General features: G+C 35.9%; 1 non-coding gene across 1 annotated transcript; it reads right to left on the bottom strand.

Moving 5' to 3' along the window:
• Positions 1 to 5473: 5473 nt before the first annotated feature.
• On the bottom strand, positions 5474 to 5580 carry LOC141694825 (small nucleolar RNA R71). The gene has a single exon (XR_012564107.1). It is a non-coding gene; the product is annotated as a small nucleolar RNA R71 (small nucleolar RNA).
• Between the last annotated feature and the right edge of the window lie 20019 nt (positions 5581 to 25599).

Raw genomic sequence — 25599 nt, 5'->3', positions numbered from 1 at the left:
AACTTAAACAGTAAGCCAGCAGTGCCATTGAAACCTCTCACAAGTCCATGGCCATTTTCCGTGTGGGGGATTGATCTAGCTGGGGAGATTTCCAAGGGAAATGGAGGGGTGAAGTATGTAGTGGTTGCAGTGGACTACTTCACCAAATGGGCAGAATCTGAACCTCTAGCTACTATTACAGCATCAAAGCTCAAGGAGTTTGTGTTTAGGGCTATAATATGCAGATATAGGGTACCTTAGAAGTTAATTTCTAACAATGGAAAGCAGTTTGACAGTAAGGAGATGGGGCAGTTATGTGAGGACCTTCACATAAAAAAGGGTTCTCAGCATTGTGCTATCCACAAAGTAATGGACAAATGAGGTCATTAACAAGATTATAAAGCACACTTTGAAGGCTAAGTTGGAGGAAAGCAAAGGATGTTGTCCATAGGAGCTACCTAAGGTGGTATGATCCTATAATACAACACCTGGAACCACAACAGGTGAATCTCCTTTTACCCTCACATATGGGTGTGAGCAAATGGTACCCATGAAGATTGGAACAGAATCCTTTAGGAGAAAAAATTATGATCCAGACAACAATGAGCTGAATCATCGCTTGTGCCTAGATTTCCTGGAAGAGGTACGTGAGAATTCACAGCTGAAGTTGGCAGCTTATCAGCAGCGGATAAGGAAATATTTTGATAAAAAGGTTCGAGCTCGACCTTTAAGAGTTGGGGATATGGTGTTAAGAAGGATGATGCCAAATATGAGGACTCCTAGACATGGTGTTTTTGGTGCTAATTAGGAAGGTCCCTACATCATCAAGACAGTGGGAAGGAACGTACCACTTGGCAGATTTGGATGGGAAGCTGATTCCCTGGGCTTGGAATACTGAGTACCCTAAGAGGTATTATCTGTAAAATTTATTTGGTATCTATTTCAAGTAGGCCTCTTTCAGGCATAGGTAAATAAAAGTAACTTAATAGTGATAGTTATCATAATAGGTTCAGGTTCAGTATGATAGTTGATTGCTTTGATAGGCTCGGGGGGTAGTGCGTGTACACCTCACCATTAGGATTTCTTGTTTTCTTTTTTGGAATAAAAATAAAAAGAAGTTTACTTCAAATATCTTGGCTTTATATTATTTGGTTGAATCTGAATGTATATATGGATGGATCATATCAATAAGGTTCACCTACTTTAGTTCTTCACCTTAATAAATTAAGAGTAAAGAACTAGAGCGTTACTGGATATATGGAACATATGGTTTAGTCTGTGAAAGTTTGGTAGATTTTTAATTTTCTGGTAATTATTCTTGTAATATTGGATATATGACTTATATGAATGCATGTTATAAAGGATAAAGGTTTTATACTTTGGATATGGAAAATATATGGAGGTGTGTCTAGTTATACATACCTTAAAATAATTCTGGTTTGTCATATAAATGACATGGAAATATAATGGAAATTTTATAAAGAATGTAATTCTTGGATAAGGAGGGATTTACGCAAGAAATTGCATACCTGGATGGTATGGTGTATGGTTAATATACCAAAATTGTATGGTTTATACGTGGGAAGACCCAAAATATTTTAGCCTACGTAATTCCCTTTCGGTTGTAAGGCATTACTTATGCAAAAATATGTCAGTTGATATGTGGGAACTCAACCCTTCCTTCCAATACTAATTATACAGACCGGGGCCACGCTTGCTATCCACATAATGAATCTGAGTAGATACTCGATTCCTGGATTAAGTTAACTTGGGTATGTGAACCTAGATGGATAGTTTCGTATGAAAATAAAATTCTATAGGATTCCCACAGGTGCATGTCAATCTCAGGAAAACTGAGCTAGTGTAGATCCTGTGAGGTTTTGCATAAGTATGATCGGAGTGTGAGGTACTTGCACAAGGAATAGGCGCTTGCAGGGACGCTGTTAAGTTCAAGGGCTTATAAGGATGTAAGTTCAGGCTCAAACATGAACCTTAGAATGGGAATTGGAATTGGAATTAGAGGTAGTCATAGGATTATAGAAGATATTAGAAAAAGATAAAAGGTAATCCCGATCTTTTCTATTTTTTTAAGTCATTTTATTGAATATTATATGCATGCGTAGAACATATTTAATAAGGTGATTAATCATTATGGAACCTTATAATCGATTTAAAAAAAATGTTAGAAAGACCTTTTGGGTAATGTTTTAGGAAATATTTGCAGGTGATGGTGAGTAAGCGAGCTTAGATTTAATGTTATGTGTTAAGATCATGTTGTAGCTTCAGCTGGGGGTATTTTTTAGATGAGGTAACTCGAATATGAAACTCAGAGTATGAACCTCTTTGACTTAGCATTTTTTAAAATAAGATTAGTGTAAAATTGGTCTGCGCTAAATAAAGATCTTTGAATGTACTTAGTTATCCTTTTTGAATTTTATTTACATTATTAAAATGTTTTTTGGTAGAATCATGTTAGGTACTTTTATGTGCTAAAATCTGAACATTAGCAGCTGCTATAACCAACTAAAAAATGTACAAGTTAGAATATTTTTTTCATTTGAAAAATGTCCGCTAGGTTGAAATCTTCACATGAGAGCTGAAAAGTTAGCTAATAGGTTATCTGTATAGAAAAATAACATTTTATAAGTTGTAATATGGTCATAGGTGTGCATCGGTACCTGAGAGTAGAACTTCATAGTTATTCTCATTTCGGTTAACTCAGATTCAGTAATCGACCTTGTAGTGTGGACTTGAAAAAAATGTACAGGTTTGGTTTTGTATAAAGGAGCTATAGCTTGAAAAAAAATGTTAACTCTGTTCTTAATGTTATGTATTGGGATAAAAGGAAAGATGTGAACTTGCAAGATAGCGACTAAACTCTTTTAAGCATAAAAACATATCAAGTAGGTTCATAATTTTAATTTGAGAAATATTAAGTAATTGAATTAAGGATAATTAGGCATTAAGAGAAATGAGTGGTATAAAAATCCAAGTGCTCGTAGCTAGTTAATAAAGTTTAAATGCAAGTACTTAGAAGAAAATTCCATAGATACACTTGTAGTCAGTGTCTTGTTAAGAACCTAAATAACTCGGGGGGTAAGTGTAATCGAAGAAAGCTTGAACTGGCCTAATTTTAAGTAAGAAATAATAGTTCTGAGGTGGAGTAATCCTTGGTAAACACTCATTAACAACAATAAAATATCCTAAGGAAAGAAAATAAATGTTGTAAGGTGCTAAAGAGAATTTTATGGTTTAAGTTTGTTTTTACCTACTAAAAAACAGTAATACAAGTAAAAGTCGTTAAAATTAAAGGAGTGGTAAAGTTGAAAGGTTAAATAAGTATATCTTAGTAAAACTACTTGTTGACTGGCATTTATGACATTGTATGACGCTCCATTAAACTTTAAATTGGTGTTTTTATACTCAAGTTATAGTGTTTTAATGTGTTTTCTAGTTTTTTGCATTTCAGGCATTAATCCGAAATTCAGGTGAATTAGCATTGATTTGATGCTAATATGGTGTTAGGATGGTGTCCAAGGAATAAAGGCTCATGAAGACCAACTTATTGCAGCAAGAAAAGAAGAAAAAGAAGTTGTTTCCAGAAGACCGGCGCGCCCGCGTTGTCATAGCGTGCGCCCGCGCCCGAGGAACAGAAACACAGCGCGCCCGTGCTGGTCAAGCGCGCGGCCGCGCCAGGTCGTGAATTTAGAATTTTTATTCTTGTGGGATTTTGATTGGATGGACTTCTACTATGCATGGGCTGTTATATATACATAAATAAAGTTCATTTTCATAAGGAGACATACCAGAGCTAAGGAGAAGGCGTAAGAAGACCGTATAACACAATCCTACGAAGGTGAAGAAGATCCAGTTTTATACTTGTGATTCTTTGTTCTAAGTTGTAACTTTGGATCCTAGTTTTCTTATTCATGAACTTATACTCTTGTTTCGTACTTGGTTTATTATTTATTCAGTATAAAGACTATGTTTAATATAGCATGCTTTCATCAGAACCCACGTTGATGATGAGTCCGATTATGGGCTAATCGTTATCGTGGGGTTCTAACAGATTGATTTATGGATTTCTTTAGTTAATTTGTTTTGATGCCTTAATGTGTGGTGATTGTATGATACTAGTATTGGTTGTGCTTATTCGTCTTATGAGCGTCGCGAACTTTTAAGACGGTGTGTTAATCTTTAATGAAGCGATAGTGAATTTAAGGATTTAGAACTTGCCATGCTAGCATAGGTTCATGTGTTATTGTTATGCATGATTCGTAGGTAATTTTAACCATCTTACTTGCCCTATGTAATCACTAGGGATAACTTGTCCATTAAGCCATTATGTTGTCAAATTCTATAGACATATAGGGTCTCAATATAATTGGTATCTATTCAGCTTCTATCTCTTTTATGGATGTCTGGTAGTTTATTATTCGTGCAACGAAAGTTGGCATTTAGTAGTTTCGTGTTATCTTATTAGTGTCATCACCATTACATGCAAAGGTTAAGAACAACAAGGCTATTTAAAGAAGTATTTAATGAAGTTAGAATCCCATGTTTATGTCATATATTATTCAACTCTCTTTAATCTCTTAGTTAATGTTCTCTAGTATAATTCTCAATAGTTAATCGTACTATAATCAAAACCCAAATTGTTATTCATCTTAGCATTGAATAATAGCCATATCATTGTTGTATAAGTGTATTAAGCACAAAGTTAACCTAAACCAGTCTCTGTGGGAACGAACTAGAAATAAATCTATATTACTTGCGATCGCGTATACTTGCGTGAATTATTAGCGGTGTTTAGCGACTAACAAGTTTTTGGCGCCGCTATCGGGGACTCGGTGTTAACTTTTAGTTTATGTGTTTGTCATCAGTGATCGTTAAAGTGCATTGACTCGGACATTGTTACTTACCTACTCTTTTCCTTATCGTGTTTCAGGTACTCTAGCGAGCGTGTATGTATACGTGTACGCGGGCTCGTAAGAGAACTCTGGATCAAGCCGAGGAGGAAGCTGTAGTGGTTCGAAGGGATGTTTTTTAGGACGAAGAGAAATTAGAAGAAGTAGAGAAAGTCAAGGAACCAGCTTTAGTAGTGATGGGAGATCAAGCAAAAATTCCTAAGGCTTTGATGGACTATTCTCAGCCTAAGATCAATGATATTCAGTCGAGCATCATCAGACCAGCCATCTTGGCTAACACTTTTGAGATCAAGTCGAGCACGATTCAGATGATACAGAACTCAGTTCAGTTTGGGGGTTCTTCTACAGAAGACCCCAACATGCACATCAGGGATTTCATCAAGATCTACGACACTTTCAAGTTCAATGGGGTGACTGAAGATGCTATCAAGCTGTGACTCTTCCCATTCTCTCTAAGGGATAAAGTAAAGTGCTGGTTACATTCTCTACCACCAGGGTCTATCACCAAATGGGAGGATCTTGCTCAAAAGTTTCTCACTAAATTCTTTCTTATGGCAAAGACTGCTGCAATCAGGAATGCTCTTACTCAGTTTGCACAGCAAATTGGAGAATCTCCGTGTGAGTCTTGGGATCAATATAAGGAGATGCTAAGGAAGTGCCCACACCATGGCATGCCTGATTGGATGATTATAAACTGTTTCTACAATGGTTTGGGCGCACAGTCTAGACCTATGCTCGACATAGCGTCTGGTGGAGCCTTATGGGACAAAAGCTATAATGAAGCTTATGAGTTGATTGAGCTCATGGAAGCTAATGAATACCAGAATCCTACGCAAAGAATGTTGCAAGGCAAGGTAGCAGGAATTCTGAAAGTGGATACAACTATTGCTATAGCTGCTCAACTTCAAGCTTTGACGATGAAAGTGGACTATTTGGCTAATTATGGAGTTAATCAAATCGCTAGTGTTTGTGAAGTTTGTGCGGGGGCACATGAAACTGAGCAGTGTGCTATTTCTAGCGAATCAACTCAATTTGTGAGCAACTTTTAGAGATCACAACAGCAAGCTCCATCCTTTTTTCATCCCAATAACCACAATCATCCTAACTTCAACTGGCGCAACAATCAGAATGCGGTGCAACAACCTTATCAGCCATACACAACAAAGCAGTATAACCCTCCTGGTTTTCAACAACCGCAATATGCCCCTAGGCAACAACTTCAACTTCAGCAGTTACCGCGGAATCTGAAGTTGAGTCTGAAGAAGAAAAAGTGCAGAAGGAAGCAGAAGTGGAACCAAAGAAAACTACTATTGAGCACACTCCTCCTAAGGGTAATATAGGGGAGAAACAGATCTATCTTCCACCTCTTTTTCCTAAGCAGCTGCAGAAGAAAAAGCTGGATAATCAGTTTTCGAAGTTTTTGGAGGTGTTCAAGAAACTTCACATCAACATATCTTTTGCTGAAGCTTTTGAACAAATTCCTAGCTACACGAAGTTCATGAAAGGTATTCTCTCTAGGAAGGTGAAGCTTGATGACTTAGAGACCGTTGCTCTCACGGAGGAATGCAGCGCTGTGCTGCAAGAGAAATTACCTCCGAAGCTTATAGATCCCGGAAGCTTCACTATTCCTTGTACCATTGGAAAAGTGTCATTTGACAAATGTTTATGTGACTTGGGAGCTAGCATCAATCTGATGCCTTTGTCAATCTTCAAGAAGTTAGACTTACCTGATCCAAAGCCTACTTATATGACTTTACAATTGGCCGACCGTTCTATTACATATCCGCGAGGTATTATGGAGGATGTTTTGGTCAAGGTGGATAAACTCATCTTTCCTGCTGATTTTGTAATTCTTGGTTTCGAGGAGGATAAGAAGATTTCCATAATCTTGGGAAGACCTTTCTTGGCTACTGGCCGAACCTTGATAGATGCACAGAAAGATGAGCTCACCATGCGAGTGCTGGATCAGGATGTAACTTTTAATGTGTTCAATGCTATGATATTCCCTACGGGAAATGAGGAGTTTTTTAAGGTGGAGATGGTCGATTCAGTGGTTAATTCTGAACTTAATCGATTGCTAAGGTCTGATGCCTTAGAAAAGGCCTTGTTGGGGAATTCCAATAGTGAAGATGACGAAGGTGAAGAGCACTTGCAATATTTGAATGCTTCTCCCTAGAAGCGAAAGATCGATATGCCTTTTGAATCTCTTGGATTGGAGGAGCTGAAAAGTTCTCCAAAGCGCCTCAAGCCATCTATTGAGGAAGCTCCTACTCTTGAGCTTAAGCCTTTACCTGAACATTTGAGATATGTATTTTTAGGTGATGCATCTACTCTGCCTGTTATCATTGCATCTGACCTTTCAGGTAGCGACGGAGAGAAGCTTTTGAGACTTCTTAGAGAATTCAAATCAGCAATTGGTTGGACTATAGTAGATATCAAGGAAATCAGCCCTTCTTATTGCATGCACAAAATTCTGCTAGAGGAAGGAAGTAAGCCTACTGTTGAGCAACAGAGAAGGCTAAATCTGATCATGAAAGAGGTTGTGAAGAAATAAATCCTCAAGTGGCTAGATGCAGGGATCCTCTATCCTATTTCTGACAGTTCATGGGTGAGCCCAGTTCAATATGTGCCAAAGAAAGGTGGTATCACTGTGGTAGCAAATGAGAAGAATGAGCTTATTCCTACACGAACAGTCACGGGGTGGAGAGTTTGCATGGATTATTAGAAGTTGAACAAGGCTACAAGGAAGGATCACTTCCCTCTTCCTTTCATTGATCAGATGCTTGATAGATTGGTGGAGCGTGATTACTACTGTCTTCTGGATGGCTTGATGGCTATTCGGGATATAATCAGATTTGTATCGCTCCAGAAGATCAAGAGAAGACTACATTCATATGTACTTTTGGTACTTTTATATTCTGAAGAGTTTATTTTGGACTATGTGGAGCACCAGCCACTTTTCAGATATACATGATGGCTATCTTCTCTGATATGATTGGAACTAATGTAGAAGTGTTCATGGACGAGTGCGTTAAGACCAATTTCTGAAAAGAGAGGGTGGGGGTTATTGAAAATCTTCCTCCACCAATTTCTGTAAAGGGAATTCATAGTTTTCTTGGTCATGCGGGTTTCTATAGGCATTTCATCAGCGCCCTCCAAACCCGGGTCAGAAGTTTGGGGTCCACAACACATACACAAAATATAAACCTGTATATAAAATATTATTTGCAAGGACCCTGCTTTACTTAACCACGGATCGCAACAGGTTAAAGTATGAAAACAAGCCACAACCTTAACTTTTATTACAATGTACCAAATCCCACTAATTTAATTTACAACTGATATGAAATTATTCTTACAACCTTACTATCTCACTACTGCATTAAGCTCCTGCTAGCTCGATCAATCATAATCTGGAATCCTAGCTCGAACATTGAACTGGTAAACCTCGCTATCAACCGTATCCTTCTTAACTGTAGAATACATAAAAAGATTCGCAAGAGTGAGCTAACTAGCTCAGCAAGTCATATTATCAATAACTGAGGTTAAACAATAATAAACGAGGTGATTCAAAGGAATCAAGTTTCCTGTTAAACAGTCAATAGAATTGGATATTCATTTTAAGTTTTTAAAACCAAGGTTAGGCTGCTGATCAGTCACGCACTAACCTCAAGCAAAGCACACAGCACTGCTCTAACTACTGGATCCAAGGCACACGTTGGCCTAACTTGACCATCGATATGGTCTGACCACGAATCTGGTCCACACAAAGAAAACTATCCAATTCTAAAACATTTCAATATGATAAACAATAGAGTTCAATAAAACCAGATCATAATCAATAACCATAAAACATTTGTAAAAGAGCATGGTAAAAATTCATAGTTACCAAAAAGGGTATGTCAAAATACATAAAAGAAGTGGCCTCCAGCCGGTAGGATAATCGGATATTAGATGAATAGTGTTTTTACAAGGTTTTAGTACTTTGATATCACAAGGTATGGTTGAGTATAAAAGTTTCTGTATGTGTAAATAATTCTGTTCCAGTGTTTGGTATATATGATGGATATATATTTATGGAGTAGTATTTTATTTGTGTGGTTTAGTATCTAGTAAATCAACAAGAAATGGTTTACAAAGAATAAGGCTTACGGCTCAAAGATCAAATGCTGTGGCTCAGGTTCAAGGCTGAAGGATTCAAAATGTGTACAGTATAAAACAAAACTATTTTGGGTATTAACAATATGTCACAAGAGAATTTAGAAATATTTGCATTGTATCTTGAGAAAGGTTTAGAAATACTTGCCTTATCATAATCGATTTCAACTTCACTTGAACTTGTCTAATGACCCCATTCAACAATCACTCGTCTGCTTCTCCTATGCCTCGCTTCTATCCTCTGATCACTTGTTGTATTTTCTACATGTAAATTCTATTTTTTGATCACCTGTTTCTCTTTCTTACGCCTTTCTTACTCTGCTAGGCATCATAAGTATCTATTAATATTTAACCCATATCATTCTATTCGACATACACTTCTATCTACCCTTCGTTTTACCCAAATCCGATTAACGGATTAAAAGTTACGCTATAAACAAGTAATCACCGAACATATAGACCGACAGTCAACCAACAAGTCACGTATAACACATAACACGTCAAATAATCAATGACATATCATTTATAAAGAAGTCTCGGATCATAAACAGGCTTTCGGGTATTTAAAATGATTTTTAAAACATTTTTCGGAATTAAAACGGGTCGTTGGATCAATTTCAGAGTAATAAACAAGGTTCGGTTGGCCAATTCTGGCTTCGAAACAATTTTATAATAATTATCGAGGCTTGGAACTAATTTAAAATAATATTTTAAAGCTCGAAACTATTTTTCAGAATTTTTAAATCATTTTAAATAATTAACTCTAATTAAATAATTAATTAAAATCAATTAATAATTAATTAAATCAATTAATTTTCGAATTAATTGACTAATTAATCAATTAAAAATTAACTGAAATTAATTAAATAATTAATTCAGATTTATTTTTGGATTAAAAATAATTTTTGGAATTAAAATAATGATTTTTCAAATTAAAATAATCATTTTCGGATTTTTCTGAAATTAAAATAATTTTAAAAATAATTTATAAAAAGAAATCCGAAATTTGAAAGAATTCAAAACAGAAATCCAGAATTTTTAAAGTTCTGGAAACTTCAGGTACTAACTTGCAAAAATCCCAAAAACACTTCTGATTTAGGGAACTTTTGGATCAAAACCGGGTCAAAATTCCGGGTCACCAAGAATAGAAACGGGTCGCGAAGAACCCAGTTTCCGGTGACCGGAAAATAACCCCGGCGAGCCCCGATTCGATCAAAAACGGCATGGTTTTACATGATTCAGGTGGGGTTTTCGTTCCAAATCACGACAGGAGTTCAAATCAAACCACAAACAAACCAAATGATATCTGGAAAAAAAAATCCGGCCAAAAACTTCAAGAACACCGGCGAGAACTTCAAATCACAACTCACTCCTCTACAGGCCTCGTCGATTTGCACAACTTATACGAATCGATTACAAATTTCAAGGGGAACAAAACCCACCCCTCTAGAACGTCTATCAATTCCGAAATAAGAAACCCCCAAATCGAATTGAAAACATTCAAAGTAATATAAACCCTAATTTCTAAATTCCGAGAATCAAACCCAAAATTAAACATGTTATTGAACTCCAAATTTGAAGTATAATATATCAAAATGATCAGGAAAACAAGCTCTCAACATACCATCATCAAATCATTCAAACCATCATCCGTACAAAAATTCATAATTTAAATACCAAGAAATTCGAATATAAATAATTAAATAGGAAATCACCTGATGTTTCTGGGTTGAAATTGATGGAAGATTTGGATTCTAGATTTCAGTAGCTTCGTTTTGAATATATGTACGCCAAAATCGGACATCGATAATGCCTTCGAATTTGTGTTTGATTATGAAGAACAAAATATAATTATAGTATTTTCTCTGTAAAAACTCTGTAAATACTGTTTGCAATTGATTTCCGGTACAAAATAAAAGACGGTAGAGGCTATTTATAATTACGGAAAATTAGTATCCCGTTGGATCATTCCAGATATAAAACGGTACGTTTATTTATAAAAACTGATCCAAACGGTATCGGTTTTCGTGATAATTATCCAAATCGGTACAATTTGTACTGCGGTCTTGGTCTCAGCGCCTGGTTACACGTATTACGAAGTGATAATCGTAATAGTTTAATAAAAAGCTCCCGTTTATCGAAAATACGAGTTTTATTGATTTACCGAAATGAATATTGTATCGAAAATGTTGCGCCGGGACCCGCGCAAGACAAACCGTACGCCGGATCGAAAAAGTCAAAACACGGAATATGCTCGGAATATTACAATTAGGTTAGGAAGGAGTTCTCGGAAGAGTTTCGGGTTCTAAAAACGTAACAACGGATGACGTCGGTTGGTTCCCGTTTTTATAAAATAGATTTTAAATACCCGGAAAAAGATTTTATAAAATTCATATGATTCCTATATATTCATAAATCAACATAAAAATAATTAGGAAGATATGACAATTATCTATATTTTATTTGGAACATATAAAAATTGAAATACTTAATTAATAACATTTTTTTAAACATTCAAACATATTTAACACTTAAATAATTCACAGAATAGATACTGAATATATATAATAATTATCTATTAGCAAAAATAATTGCACGATATATCCCGGATATTACATCCTTCCCTCCTTACAAGGATTCTGTCCTCAGAATCTCCTAAGAAAACAAATGAGGACACTTTGCTCTCATATCACTTTCTAATTCCCAGGTTGACTCTTCGACCTTTGGGTTTCTCCATAATACTCTTACTAACCTTACCACTTTATTTTTTAATACTTTCTCTCTTTCCTCTAGAATCTCTATCGGACTCTCTACATATGAAAAATCTGCCTGAAGCTCTATCGGCTCATATTCTATTACATACCTGAAGTCTGGATTATACTTATTAAGCATCGATACATGAAAAATATTATGAATGTGTTCCATGTGCGGAGGTAACGTTAACTCGAAAGCTATTTTGCCAACGTGCTTTAAAATTTTAAAAGGTCCGACATATCTTAGGCTCGGTTTTTGTTTTTTTCCAAACCTCGTTAATCCCTTCCACGGCGATACTTTCAGTAGTACTAAGCTTCCTTCTTCGAATTCCATGTCTTTCCTTGATTGATCTGTTTATTTCCTTTGACGGTCTGGTACGGCTATCAATCTCTCCTGGATAACTTCGACAACTTTCTTTGTCTGTTGTACTAATTCAGGTCCAAGTATTTTGCGCTCTACTACTCCGTCTTAATACACTGGAGATCTGTATTGGCGATCACAAAGGGCTTCTTAGGGTGACATCCCGAAACTAGCGTGATAACTGTTGTTACAAGCAAATTCTATCAGAGGTAAATGCTCGCCCCAATTTTCTTTGAAATCAATAGCACAAACACGTAATAAGTCTTATATTGTCTGGATTATTTTTTTTTTCACGTTGGCCATCCGTCTGTGGGTGATAATCTGTACTCATATTCAATCTTGTTCCTAAACATTCTTGAAAACTCTTCCAAAATCTCGAATTAAATCTTGGATCTCGATCAAATATGATAGACAAAGGGATTTCATGACGAACTACACTTTCCTTCAGGCATCTATGGATCAACTTATCGAGCGGAAATTTTTCGTTTATAGGCAGAAAATGAGCTGACTTAGTAAATCTATCCACTATAAGCCAAATGGCATCATGATTAGTTTTTGTGCTTGGTAACCCCACCTATGAAATCTATGGTGATATGCTCCCACTTCCACTCTGGAACTTTCAATGACTGTAGCAATCCACTTGATCTTTGATGCTCTACTTTAACTCTGTTGACATATATAACATCTGCTAATTCATTCTGTAATTCCCCGCTTCATATCTAACCACCTATAATTTCCTTTAAATCTCTATACATCTTGGTACTCCCTGAATGGATTGAATACTTCGAATTATGAGCTGCCTGTAAAATTTCATCTTTCAGTTCCATCACTGGTGGAATCCAAGTTCTAGAAGAAAACCTAAGAATACCTTGATCGTCCTTTTTGCGTGCACTATTCTTCCCATACTAAATGATTTATATCCTGATCTACTACCTCTTCCTGACACTTCTTTATCTTCTCTAACAATCCCGACTGAAAAGTTATACTTATACATTCTTACTCCTTTTTGGATCATGCACTCTGACTTCCAATTCCAACTTCTAGAATTCCATAGATAATTCTTCTGGTACAGTCTTTATGTTCATTCTCTCTCCTTCTTGCTCATCTCTTGCCACTACATTTGCTTTTCCTCAAGAGTTCATACTTCAACTCTTATGGTCCGTATATATTTCACATCTTTCTCTATACTTATAATATTTCCCAATCTTTCAAACGAATATTATTGTTGCTTTTAATTCCCAGTTATGAGTAGGGTACTTCTGTTCATAAGGTTTCGGTTGTCTGGATGCATATGCAATAACTTTATTATTTTGCGTCAACACACATCCTATTCCCTTACGAGAAGTATCACTATAAGCTACCAAATCTCCCTAATACTTTCAAAGTGATAAAATAGGTGTTATAATCATTCTTTCATTTAACTTCACAAAACTTTCCCCACCCTTCTCCATTTCACATAACCTTCTTGCTTTTCCTGGTTAGCTTCATCCAAAATATTACAATTTTTAAGAAATCTTACACAAATTTCCAATAATAACTAGCCCATGATAAAACTTCTTACTTTTGTTGGTGTTTCTGGTCTTTCTTCATTCATATTATCTTTAAATTTTCTGCTGAATCCCCTTTTTGTCTCCTCCTTACTGACTGTCTATACTAAGAATTATACTTCCTGCTATTAAAGTTTTCACCTGGTAAACTCTTTTATACCGCTTCTTTCTTCTTTAACTCCTCAGCTATCATTGTATAGGTTGCATGGTTCTTCTTAAGTAACACCATCCAACTAACATTTCTAGAATTTTATAACCACAGTACTGAGTTCTGGAAATTATCTTTGATATGTCCATAAGTTCAATCTTCACTTGGTGATATACCTAGTCTTAAATCAACCTTATAAAAATACCTTGCTTCGTTCATATAATTAAACAAATCATTGGTTCGAGGTAACCGATATTTGCTCTTGAGGGTAAACTCGTTGAGCTTTCGCTAACACATAATCTCATACTTTCATTAAAAAATTCTTATTAACACATTATGTCGGTGCACTTTAGGGGGTACGCTAGGTCCAGTTGCTTTTTCTTCTAATTATCTCCTGCATTTGCTCTGGTAACTCCTTTATTTTTATCTGGTGTCATTCGGTGTGGGGCTTTGGACACTAGCTTCATTTCAGGTGCTAAATCAATCATAAACGCATTTTCTTTATCTAAAGGAAATATTGGTAACTCATCTGGAAACATATCTTGAGACTGTAAAATCTTCAAGTTTGGTTTGCTCCTGACTCTTATTTATAATCGCCATAGCACGTATATTTCGGTTACCGTAATCCTAAATCATTCTTAACAAGTTCTTTACTTTCCTTTGTCCTTTAAACTTCTTCATGTTCTCATTTGGCATCTTCAAAACTATCTTCCATCACGACAGTCTACCTGGGCATCACACTTGAATAGTTAATCCACTCCTTAGAATAATGTCAAATCCTCTTATCTCAAATGATATTAATTCTTTGCAACTAATTGCCAGAAATATCGATTCCGCCATTGGTACTTACTTATTCAATAACTGCACGTTCTTAACTTGCTAGTCCTTTGGTCATAAACTTATTGATTCAACAAGATAATTCATCTGATTAATAAAACCTTGAGAGATATACAATCAAGTTGCTACCACATCTTTCAATACTTTAACGCATAAGGTATTCGCATTAATCTTCCACGTCATCACATCCATATTCTAAATATTGTATCGCAAATTCTCGTTCTCGAAGACGTATCTCTTATTAAAGTAGATTCCTTTGACTATTAATGCATCCCTGGCTAGGGCCAGTGATTTACAATTCTCACCATATGCCCTTGTTTCCTTTCCATACATGAGAGATAAATGAGACTTTGCCCGCTGGGTGTATAATACGTTGACTTTTGTTTGACATGCTCTCGCAAAGAGCAACGGTACAACAAAACTACTAGAAGGATTCACAATTTTAATAAACTTAGAATTAAAAAGAAAGAAGAAGTAATGATTTGAATATGAATGAGACAACCATATAGTACTTAAGATGGCCAGTCTTTCATACCGTATGGCATAAAGCACATGATTAGGTGGCGTCCCACCCGACTCTTTATCATTCAGACAAGTGTCTCATCATAACACTGTTTGTCTCAATCAGAAAACAAAACTCAAGGGGAACAATTAAGTTTGAAAGGAATGCAAAATCCTCCGATTTGATATCATCAGAAAGAATTTATTAAGAAAAGGAGTTCATACATTTTTAGAAATTAAAAAGGCATATACGCTGTAATGTTGAGGACAAGAATGATACCATTGGTCACCATCCACATTCCACTTGTATTCATCTTTCGAGTTTGATCGATCATATCCCAATTGCATCGTATAACAACTTTAGAAGTATGCTAAAATGCCTTCGCAACTAAGCATTATGGTAGATTCTTACTTGTAACGTCGCAACTACACATGTAATACTTTAACAATTCGATCGAAATGGCGTTCTTATCAAATAACCTTGAGTTTCCTCTTTTTAATTTGGAATAACCATGAATCATTCAACATAGCGATCATTTTATTAACAATATTCTTCCTTTAGAAAAGTCTGGAAATTTTCCCAATCTTTTTCGGTCATGCTCAGGCTTCCGTTTAATTAATGAATTCTTTGAACTCTAATAATCCCAGTAATTGGATGAATAGTTACTCCGTACACTGGTTCTGTTGTTAATCCTATCAGACAATACTTGCACCCACTTCTTCATAATCACAGGTTACCTCGTTCTCCAAATTAACAATACTGAGTCTGAAACAACATCCTTCCAGATAATTTGGGTCTTTTAACAAACAAGAAACTCAAGTAATAATTTGACAACCAAGGTTTAAAACTTATTTTATTCAAAAAGGCTTTTAGAAATTTTTGTGAGGAAAAATCTTTTTTTTTCTTTTCTTTTTTTTTCAAAAACTTGTTAAAATTTTTTGAAAATTTTGAAAATCACACCTCTGGTTGTTCTCACTATATGAGTTGGTTGTTGTCCTTCTTATGACCAAATACCAAGTTAAAGAATGATCCCTCAAAGGTCCATTCACTTCCATTTATCTCCTCTCCTTCATTGGGGTCTATTACTTTCCTTAATCAATAAAAACTTCCGTTATCGTTGCACGTTATCTTATTCGTAGCTTCACATTAAGGCTCCCATACTGGTAGTACTCTCGCTAACCACTCTGCAATCATTAGGTGGAACAGACTATCCAATAGTCAATAAGTCAGCTAATGTCACATCATCTTGTTTAAATATATATCACATCATTACAACATCATTAATTTCAAGAAATCTTCAGATCCCTAATCTCCTCTAACTTTCTCTCTTCAACACTTATCTACTCCATTTCACAAGCTAGTCATGAGTGGCCTAATTACTAACAACTTCTTGTAACCTGATAACAGCTATCCTCTGAAACACTTAAATCTTCTTTCTAAACTCCTTCTCACCTCAATTTGTATCTCAATACTCACCATTTACTGCAGCTATCGTGTCCCTTCTCGCAAATGCTGTTGTTTCATTGGAAAGTTTTTTTTTTTAACTGAGGATATAAAATATGGTGTTTAGTAAACAGAAAAGATACATCCATAGTTGAATGTTCAAAAGAACAAGAAGAAGCAAATGAAGATTCTTGAATAGGTAGTCTCATATCAAAAGATGATAGAATAGCGTTGAATAACTTGGAGAGGCGCAACTGTCATAACAGAAGGTAGTACCACTAATACTGATGGAAGAACAAGGCAGAAATCGAATCGGGAAGAAGATGACGATCCTTAAACGGAAAGCTCCAAATGATCAGTTGATGTAGGGAAATCAGGATCTGTCATTACCGTTGCCTGGATATCACGTCGCGAGTTAAGAATCCCGAATCGCAACACGAATCATGCTGGGGACCTACTATACAGTCGCACTCAACCTCAGATTTGTATCGCTCCAGAAGATCAAGAGAAGACTACATTCATATGTACTTTTGGTACTTTTATATTCTGAAGAGTTTATTTTGGACTATGTGGAGCACCAGCCACTTTTCAGATATACATGATGGCTATCTTCTCTGATATGATTGGAACTAATGTAGAAGTGTTCATGGACGAGTGCGTTAAGACCAATTTCTGAAAAGAGAGGGTGGGGGTTATTAAAAATCTTCCTCCACCAATTTCTGTAAAGGGAATTCATAGTTTTCTTGGTCATGCGGGTTTCTATAGGCATTTCATCAGCGCCCTCCAAACCCGGGTCAGAAGTTTGGGGTCCACAACACATACACAAAATATAAACCTGTATATAAAATATTATTTGCAAGGACCCTGCTTTACTTAACCACGGATCGCAACAGGTTAAAGTATGAAAACAAGCCACAACCTTAACTTTTATTACAATGTACCAAATCCCACTAATTTAATTTACAACTGATATGAAATTATTCTTACAACCTTACTATCTCACTACTGTATTAAGCTCCTGCTAGCTCGATCAATCATAATCTGGAATCCTAGCTCGAACATTGAACTGGTAAACCTCGCTATCAACCGTATCCTTCTTAACTGTAGAATACATAAAAAGATTCGCAAGAGTGAGCTAACTAGCTCAGCAAGTCATATTATCAATAACTGAGGTTAAACAATAATAAACGAGGTGATTCAAAGGAATCAAGTTTCCTGTTAAACAGTCAATAGAATTGGATATTCATTTTAAGTTTTTAAAACCAAGGTTAGGCTGCTGATCAGTCACGCACTAACCTCGAGCAAAGCACACAGCACTGCTCTAACTACTGGATCCAAGGCACACGTTGGCCTAACTTGACCATCGATATGGTCTGACCACGAATCTGGTCCACACAAAGAAAACTATCCAATTCTAAAACATTTCAATATGATAAACAATAGAGTTCAATAAAACCAGATCATAATCAATAACCATAAAACATTTGTAAAAGAGCATGGTAAAAATTCATAGTTACCAAAAAGGGTATGTCAAAATACATAAAAGAAGTGGCCTCCAGCCGGTAGGATAATCGGATATTAGATGAATAGTGTTTTTACAAGGTTTTAGTACTTTGATATCACAAGGTATGGTTGAGTATAAAAGTTTCTGTATGTGTAAACAATTCTGTTCCAGTGTTTGGTATATATGATGGATATATATTTATGGAGTAGTATTTTATTTGTGTGGTTTAGTATCTGGTAAATCAACAAGAAATGGTTTACAAAGAATAAGGCTTACGGCTCAAAGATCAAATGCTGTGGCTCAGGTTCAAGGCTGAAGGATTCAAAATGTGTACAGTATAAAACAAAACTATTTTGGGTATTAACAATATGTCACAAGAGAATTTAGAAATATTTGCATTGTATCTTGAGAAAGGTTTAGAAATACTTGCCTTATCATAATCGATTTCAACTTCACTTGAACTTGTCTAATGACCCCATTCAACAATCACTCGTCTGCTTCTCCTATGCCTCGCTTCTATCCTCTGATCACTTGTTGTATTTTCTACATGTAAATTCTATTTTCTGATCACCTGCTTCTCTTTCTTACGCCTTTCTTACTCTGCTAGGCATCATAAGTATCTATTAATATTTAACTCATACCATTATATTCGACATACACTTCTATCTACCCTTCGTTTTACCCAAATCCGATTAACGGATTAAAAGTTACGCTATAAACAAGTAATCACCGAACATATAGACCGACAGTCAACCAACAAGTCACGTATAACACATAACACGTCAAATAATCAATGACATATCATTTATAAAGAAGTCTCGGATCATAAACAGGCTTTCGGGTATTTAAAATGATTTTTAAAACATTTTTCGGAATTAAAACGGGTCGTTGGATCAATTTCAGAGTAATAAACAAGGTTCGGTTGGCCAATTCTGGCTTCGAAACAATTTTATAATAATTATCGAGGCTTGGAACTAATTTAAAATAATATTTTAAAGCTCGAAACTATTTTTCAGAATTTTTAAATCATTTTAAATAATTAACTCTAATTAAATAATTAATTAAAATCAATTAATAATTAATTAAATCAATTAATTTTCGAATTAATTGACTAATTAATCAATTAAAAATTAACTGAAATTAATTAAATAATTAATTCAGATTTATTTTTGGATTAAAAATAATTTTTGGAATTAAAATAATGATTTTTCAAATTAAAATAATCATTTTCGGATTTTTCTGAAATTAAAATAATTTTAAAAATAATTTATAAAAAGAAATCCGAAATTTGAAAGAATTCAAAACATAAATCCAGAATTTTTAAAGTTCTGGAAACTTCAGGTACTAACTTGCAAAAATCCCAAAAACACTTCTGATTTAGGGAACTTTTGGATCAAAACCGGGTCAAACCGGGTCGGAATTCCGGGTCACCAAGAATAGAAACGGGTCGCGAAGAACCCAGTTTCCGGTGACCGGAAAATAACCCCGGCGAGCCCCGATTCGATCAAAAACGGCATGGTTTTACATGATTCAGGTGGGGTTTTCGTTCCAAATCACGACAGGAGTTCAAATCAAACCACAAACAAACCAAATGATATCTGGAAAAAAAAATCCGGCCAAAAACTTCAAGAACACCGGCGAGAACTTCAAATCACAACTCACTCCTCTACAGGCCTCGTCGATTTGCACAACTTATACGAATCGATTACAAATTTCAAGGGGAACAAAACCCACCCCTCTAGAACGTCTATCAATTCCGAAATAAGAAACCCCCAAATCGAATTGAAAACATTCAAAGTAATATAAACCCTAATTTCTAAATTCCGAGAATCAAACCCAAAATTAAACATGTTATTGAACTCCAAATTTGAAGTATAATATATCAAAATGATCAGGAAAACAAGCTCTCAACATACCATCATCAAATCATTCAAACCATCATCCGTACAAAAATTCATAATTTAAATACCAAGAAATTCGAATATAAATAATTAAATAGGAAATCACCTGATGTTTCTGGGTTGAAATTGATGGAAGATTTGGATTCTAGATTTCAGTAGCTTCGTTTTGAATATATGTACGCCAAAATCGGACATCGATAATGCCTTCGAATTTGTGTTTGATTATGAAGAACAAAATATAATTATAGTATTTTCTCTGTAAAAACTCTGTAAATACTGTTTGCAATTGATTTCCGGTACAAAATAAAAGACGGTAGAGGCTATTTATAATTACGGAAAATTAGTATCCCGTTGGATCATTCCAGATATAAAACGCTACGTTTATTTATAAAAACTGATCCAAACGGTATCGGTTTTCGTGATAATTATCCAAATCGGTACAATTTGTACTGCGGTCTTGGTCTCAGCGCCTGGTTACACGTATTACGAAGTGATAATCGTAATAGTTTAATAAAAAGCTCCCGTTTATCGAAAATACGAGTTTTATTGATTTACCGAAATGAATATTGTATCGAAAATATTGCGCCGGGACCCGCGCAAGACAAACCGTACGCCGGATCGAAAAAGTCAAAACACGGAATATGCTCGGAATATTACAATTAGGTTAGGAAGGAGTTCTCGGAAGAGTTTCGGGTTCTAAAAACGTAACAACGGATGACGTCGGTTGGTTCCCGTTTTTATAAAATAGATTTTAAATACCCGGAAAAAGATTTTATAAAATTCATATGATTCCTATATATTCATAAATCAACATAAAAATAATTAGGAAGATATGACAATTATCTATATTTTATTTGGAACATATAAAAATTGAAATACTTAATTAATAACATTTTTTTAAACATTCAAACACATTTAACACTTAAATAATTCACAGAATAGATACTGAATATACATAATAATTATCTATTAGCAAAAATAATTGCACGATATATCCCGGATATTACAACTTCTCTAAGATTTCGAAGCCATTGTGCAATTTGCTAGAAAAAGATGTTCCCTTCAAGTTTGATGACGAATGCCTTGCCGCTTTTGAGACATTAAAGAAGAGTTTAATTACAACACATGTGATAACTGCACCTGATTGATCTGAACCGTTTGAAATGATGTGCCATGCAAGTGACTATATAGTTGGAGCAATTCTTGGGCAAAGAAAGAACAATATATTTCATGTAGTCTACTATGCTAGTAAGACTCTTAATGGTGCTCAACTGAACTACACCACTACTGAGAAATAACTTTTGGCTATTGTCTATGGTTTTGAGAAGTTTCGATCTTATCTGCTTGGGACGAAGGTGATAGTTTTTACTGATCACGCTTTCATTCGATATCTTGTCTCGAAGAAGGACTTGAAGCCTAGATTGATTCGATGGGTTCTTTTACTTCAGGAGTTTGAATTAGAGATCAAGGACAGAAAAGGGATTGAAAATCAAGTCGCCGATCACCTCTCACGTTTAGAGGACCCAATGGCTACTTCACAAGATAAGTCTTTGATTAACGAATCTTTTCCCGATGAGCAATTATTTGGAGTGCAAGCAGAACAACCGTGGTTTGCTGATATTGTGAACTACCTTATGAGTAATGTTATGCCTCCAGATATGACTTCCACTTAAAGGAAGAAGTTTCTGTATGAAGTGAAGTGGTATATGTGGGATGAGCCATTTCCTTTTCGACATGGAGCTGACCAAATCATCAGGAGATGTATTCCTTACAGCGAAACGGGGGGCATCTTGCAAAATTGCCACTCAACGGCTTATGAAATACATTATGATGGATAAAAGACATCTCGTATTCTTCAAGTAGGTTTCTTTTGGCTGACTTTGTTTAAAGATGCTCATCAGTTTGTTTTGAAATGTGATCGATGTCAACGTGTGGGTAATATGTCCAAGAGGGATTAGATGCCTCTTAATGTGCTTCTTGAGGTTGAAGTCTTCGATGTGTGGGGAATAGAATTCATGGGGCCATTTGTCTCATCTTGCAATAATTGGTATATCTTGTTGGCGGTTGATTATATTTTGAAATAGGTTGAAGTCAAGGCATTACCAATGAACGATGTGAAGGTAGTGCTTAGTTTTATTTACAAATAGATATTCACAAGATTTGGGACTCCAAGAGTCATAATCAGTCTCGAGGGGTCGCATTTTTGTAATCGCAAGTTCACTGCTGTGATGCAAAGGTGTAATGTGAATCATCGCATTGCAATAGCCTACCATCTGCAGACTAATGGTCAAGCAGAGGTGTCTAACAGGGAAATCAAGTGTATCCTAGAGAAAGTTGTGTGTCCATCAAGGAAAAATTGGTCTTTGAAGCTTGATGAAGCTGTTTAGGCGTATAGAACATCATACAAGACTCCATTGGGAATGTCACCGTTTCAGTTGGTTTATGGTAAGGGGTGTCATTTGCCTGTGGAGCTAGAGCATAAAGAGTATTGGGCTTTGAAGAAGTTGAATCTTGATTTGGATGCAGCAGGAAAGAAGAAGATGCTTCAATTGAATGAACTCGACGAGTTTCGACTTCAAGCATATGAAAATAACAAAATGTATAAGAAGAAAGTCAAGAGGTGGCACAATAGGGGTCTAGTGCTCAAATCATTTGTGCCGGGGTAACAAGTTATTTTGTTTAACTCTCGTTTCCGTCTTTTTCCTCGAAAGTTGAAGTCAAGGTGGTCAGGGCCGTTTGTTGTCAAAACTGTGTTTCCATATGGAGCGGTGGAGATTCTTGAGAATGATCCGTGCCAAGCATTCAAGATAAATGGTCAGAGGTTGAAGCATTACTATGGTGACACGGCAAACCGCGAGGTGGTTGGTGTCGTTTTATTGTTCATTTGATCTCGCATTACTACGTCAAGCTAACGACGTAAAGCAAGCGCTTCTTGGGAGGCAACCCAAGTTTGTTGTACATTAGTAGATAGAGGAAGAAGAAAGAAAGGTTAAAAGTACAAAAAATAAAACAATAAAATAATTCTGGGCCAACTACAGTAGCACGGCGCGCCCGCGCTGAGGAAGCGGGGCGGCCGCGCCATTTTTCCAGAAATAGAGCACGCCTGCGCTGCCTAGCGGGGCGGCCGCGCAGAAAAGGCAGAAGCACGGCACGGCCACACTGAGGTAGCGCGCGACCGCGCTGCCCCCTGAATCCGAAAAAAATAAAAGCTGGGAAAAGAGAAAATCGGGGACTTTACTAAAAAATCAATTTCTACCCGATTTTTACTCTTCCACATCCCAAATTTTCCTCTCCAAATCAAACCCATTATTCCCACTATTCCCATAATCAAATCCCACTTCTATTCTATATTTAATTCTCTTCCAACCTCCTATATATACACACACACTTATACACAAACTTCTCCATCACTTATCAAATTCTCAAACTTAATTCTCTCTCAAACACTTATTTTTTATTCTCTTTTGTACAATCCCAATGGCACCGAAAAGACAACGAACTCAAGTAAGCAGCAGCACCACTGATTCTTTGGGTGCAGGTGGTGTGAGGCCTAGGTTTTCAACTCCCGAGGCTGAAGCGGAGTATACGAGGCTTCTCTCAAAGCCTATAACCAAGGAGCGTGGTTTTCTACCATCAGAGAAAGATGGTAAGTTGTTGGAGATGATCTTGGAGATGGGCTGGGTTGCTTTTTTTGAGGCACCCGCTGTTGTGCCCATGAGTGTTGTTATTCCCTAACAATACAACAAGAATTACAGAAGGGGGGGTTAAATGTAATTCTGGCTCCTTTTTGAGATTTATGGAAAATGTTTCTTACTCAATTTATATCTAACTGTTTGATTTGCAAAGTGCGGAATAAAGAGTTAAGTAAATCAAACACAAAGTAATAAAAACTCAGGTCTTTAAAACTTTCTGGTGGATTTGAATGTGTCCACCAGATATATATATATATGTATATATATCGAGTGAGAACCCTGTGAAGCTTGAATAACTCACAGCTGCTTACAAATATGAACAACTAAACTTACAAAGAAATGCTACATGATTCAGCTTACAAATGTTTCTATGAGTATATATTTACTTAGTCTAATTAGTTGTTGTTCTACTTGCTACCCTTGGTTTATATATATCACCAAGTTTACATGGTAATAAGACAAGATAATAAAACAAAACCTATCAAGTCTAACTCAATGCTGCTTCACTACTCTATTCCAATATCTTTGAATATCTTCATAATAGCATGGAAATGGTAATGCTTCTTTGTTCTCAAAACCCTGCTAAACAGGCTACCACATTCCTTTTACAAACACTCGACTCATGTGACTGTGTTGTCACTATCAACAGATATTTGAATTTATCATCCGTCAGGTACATGCTTGTTATCCGTCGGGTAGCCTTGTTGATCATCCATTTGGTAGCTTTGTTGATCATCCGTCGGGTAGCCATTTATCACTTGACTCCATTTCATTTGTGCAGAATTACAAGACATCTTATTTTTACATTTAATCAACCTATTTTGCACATCTACTAGCAGTCTACATGATTCATAAGCTACTACAGAATTTATACAAAGTTGTTTGCAGAAATGTGCTACAGTACTTATTGTTACATAAGCTACTCACCTGGTGGATATCAATTAGTCATCCATCGGGACTATATTGAATTATCCGTCGGGACTATAATTGATCATCCATCGGGTGCTACAAAATTCACTAAGTTAAATCTACTAAGGTGTTTTGTTTAGCTTATCATCAAGTACACAACATATTCCTAACAATCTCCTCCAATTTATGTCTACTGGAATTGTAGCCATAAATTAAGAGAAACTTGATGATAACAAAACATCCTAAAGATACAGATAGAAAAATAGTAGATAAAACTGGTAAGTGCTACAAATTGCTGAAAATTGAATCAGTGCAAAGTACACAAAGAAATTGCTCACAATTGTTATCAAGGTGCTACTCTAGTCTGAGCAGATAGATTTATTTCCTTGATTGTATGGATTTCCTTCCAAGCCTCCTATTGTTTTCTTCAATTTGATTCTGGAGTTGTCTGTGGAATTCAAGTTTATCAGCTTCTGAGAGATCTAACATTTCTTGCAATTCCAAAAGAGTCTCATTGCTAGAGATACTCAATTAGTCCTCCAATCTGAAGAATCTTTTAACTCCTTTTTCATCCTTGAATTATATCAGCCAATAAGGCCTCAGATGCACTCTCTTTCCTGTGAAGAGAATAGATAGAGTTTTTGGAAGTGAATCTTTGGCTCTAATACTCCTCAGCTCCTCAATCTTCTTTAGAACTAGTCTTCTTGTAGTCACATTATAACCATAATTCTTTTTGAATGAAGAGTAGACCTTTATTAGCACAGATTGGCTTTCTAGGGGAATCCTGTGAAGTGGCCATATGAACTCTCTTCCTCCCTTGTATTTGAATACCAGCCTTTCAGGGAGATGTCTGTGAGCATCAATTCCTCTAACTTCTTCCAATTCATCTAAGTAAAGGTTTATGTCAGAAAACTCCTTGATGTCACAGATGTACAGC

This window comes from Apium graveolens, chromosome 10 (genome assembly GCF_009905375.1).
Source record: "Apium graveolens cultivar Ventura chromosome 10, ASM990537v1, whole genome shotgun sequence".
In the NCBI taxonomy this organism is placed as follows: domain Eukaryota; kingdom Viridiplantae; phylum Streptophyta; class Magnoliopsida; order Apiales; family Apiaceae; genus Apium; species Apium graveolens.
The sequence above is the reverse complement of the archived record's forward strand: the minus strand, read 5'-3'. Positions and strand labels throughout refer to the sequence as shown.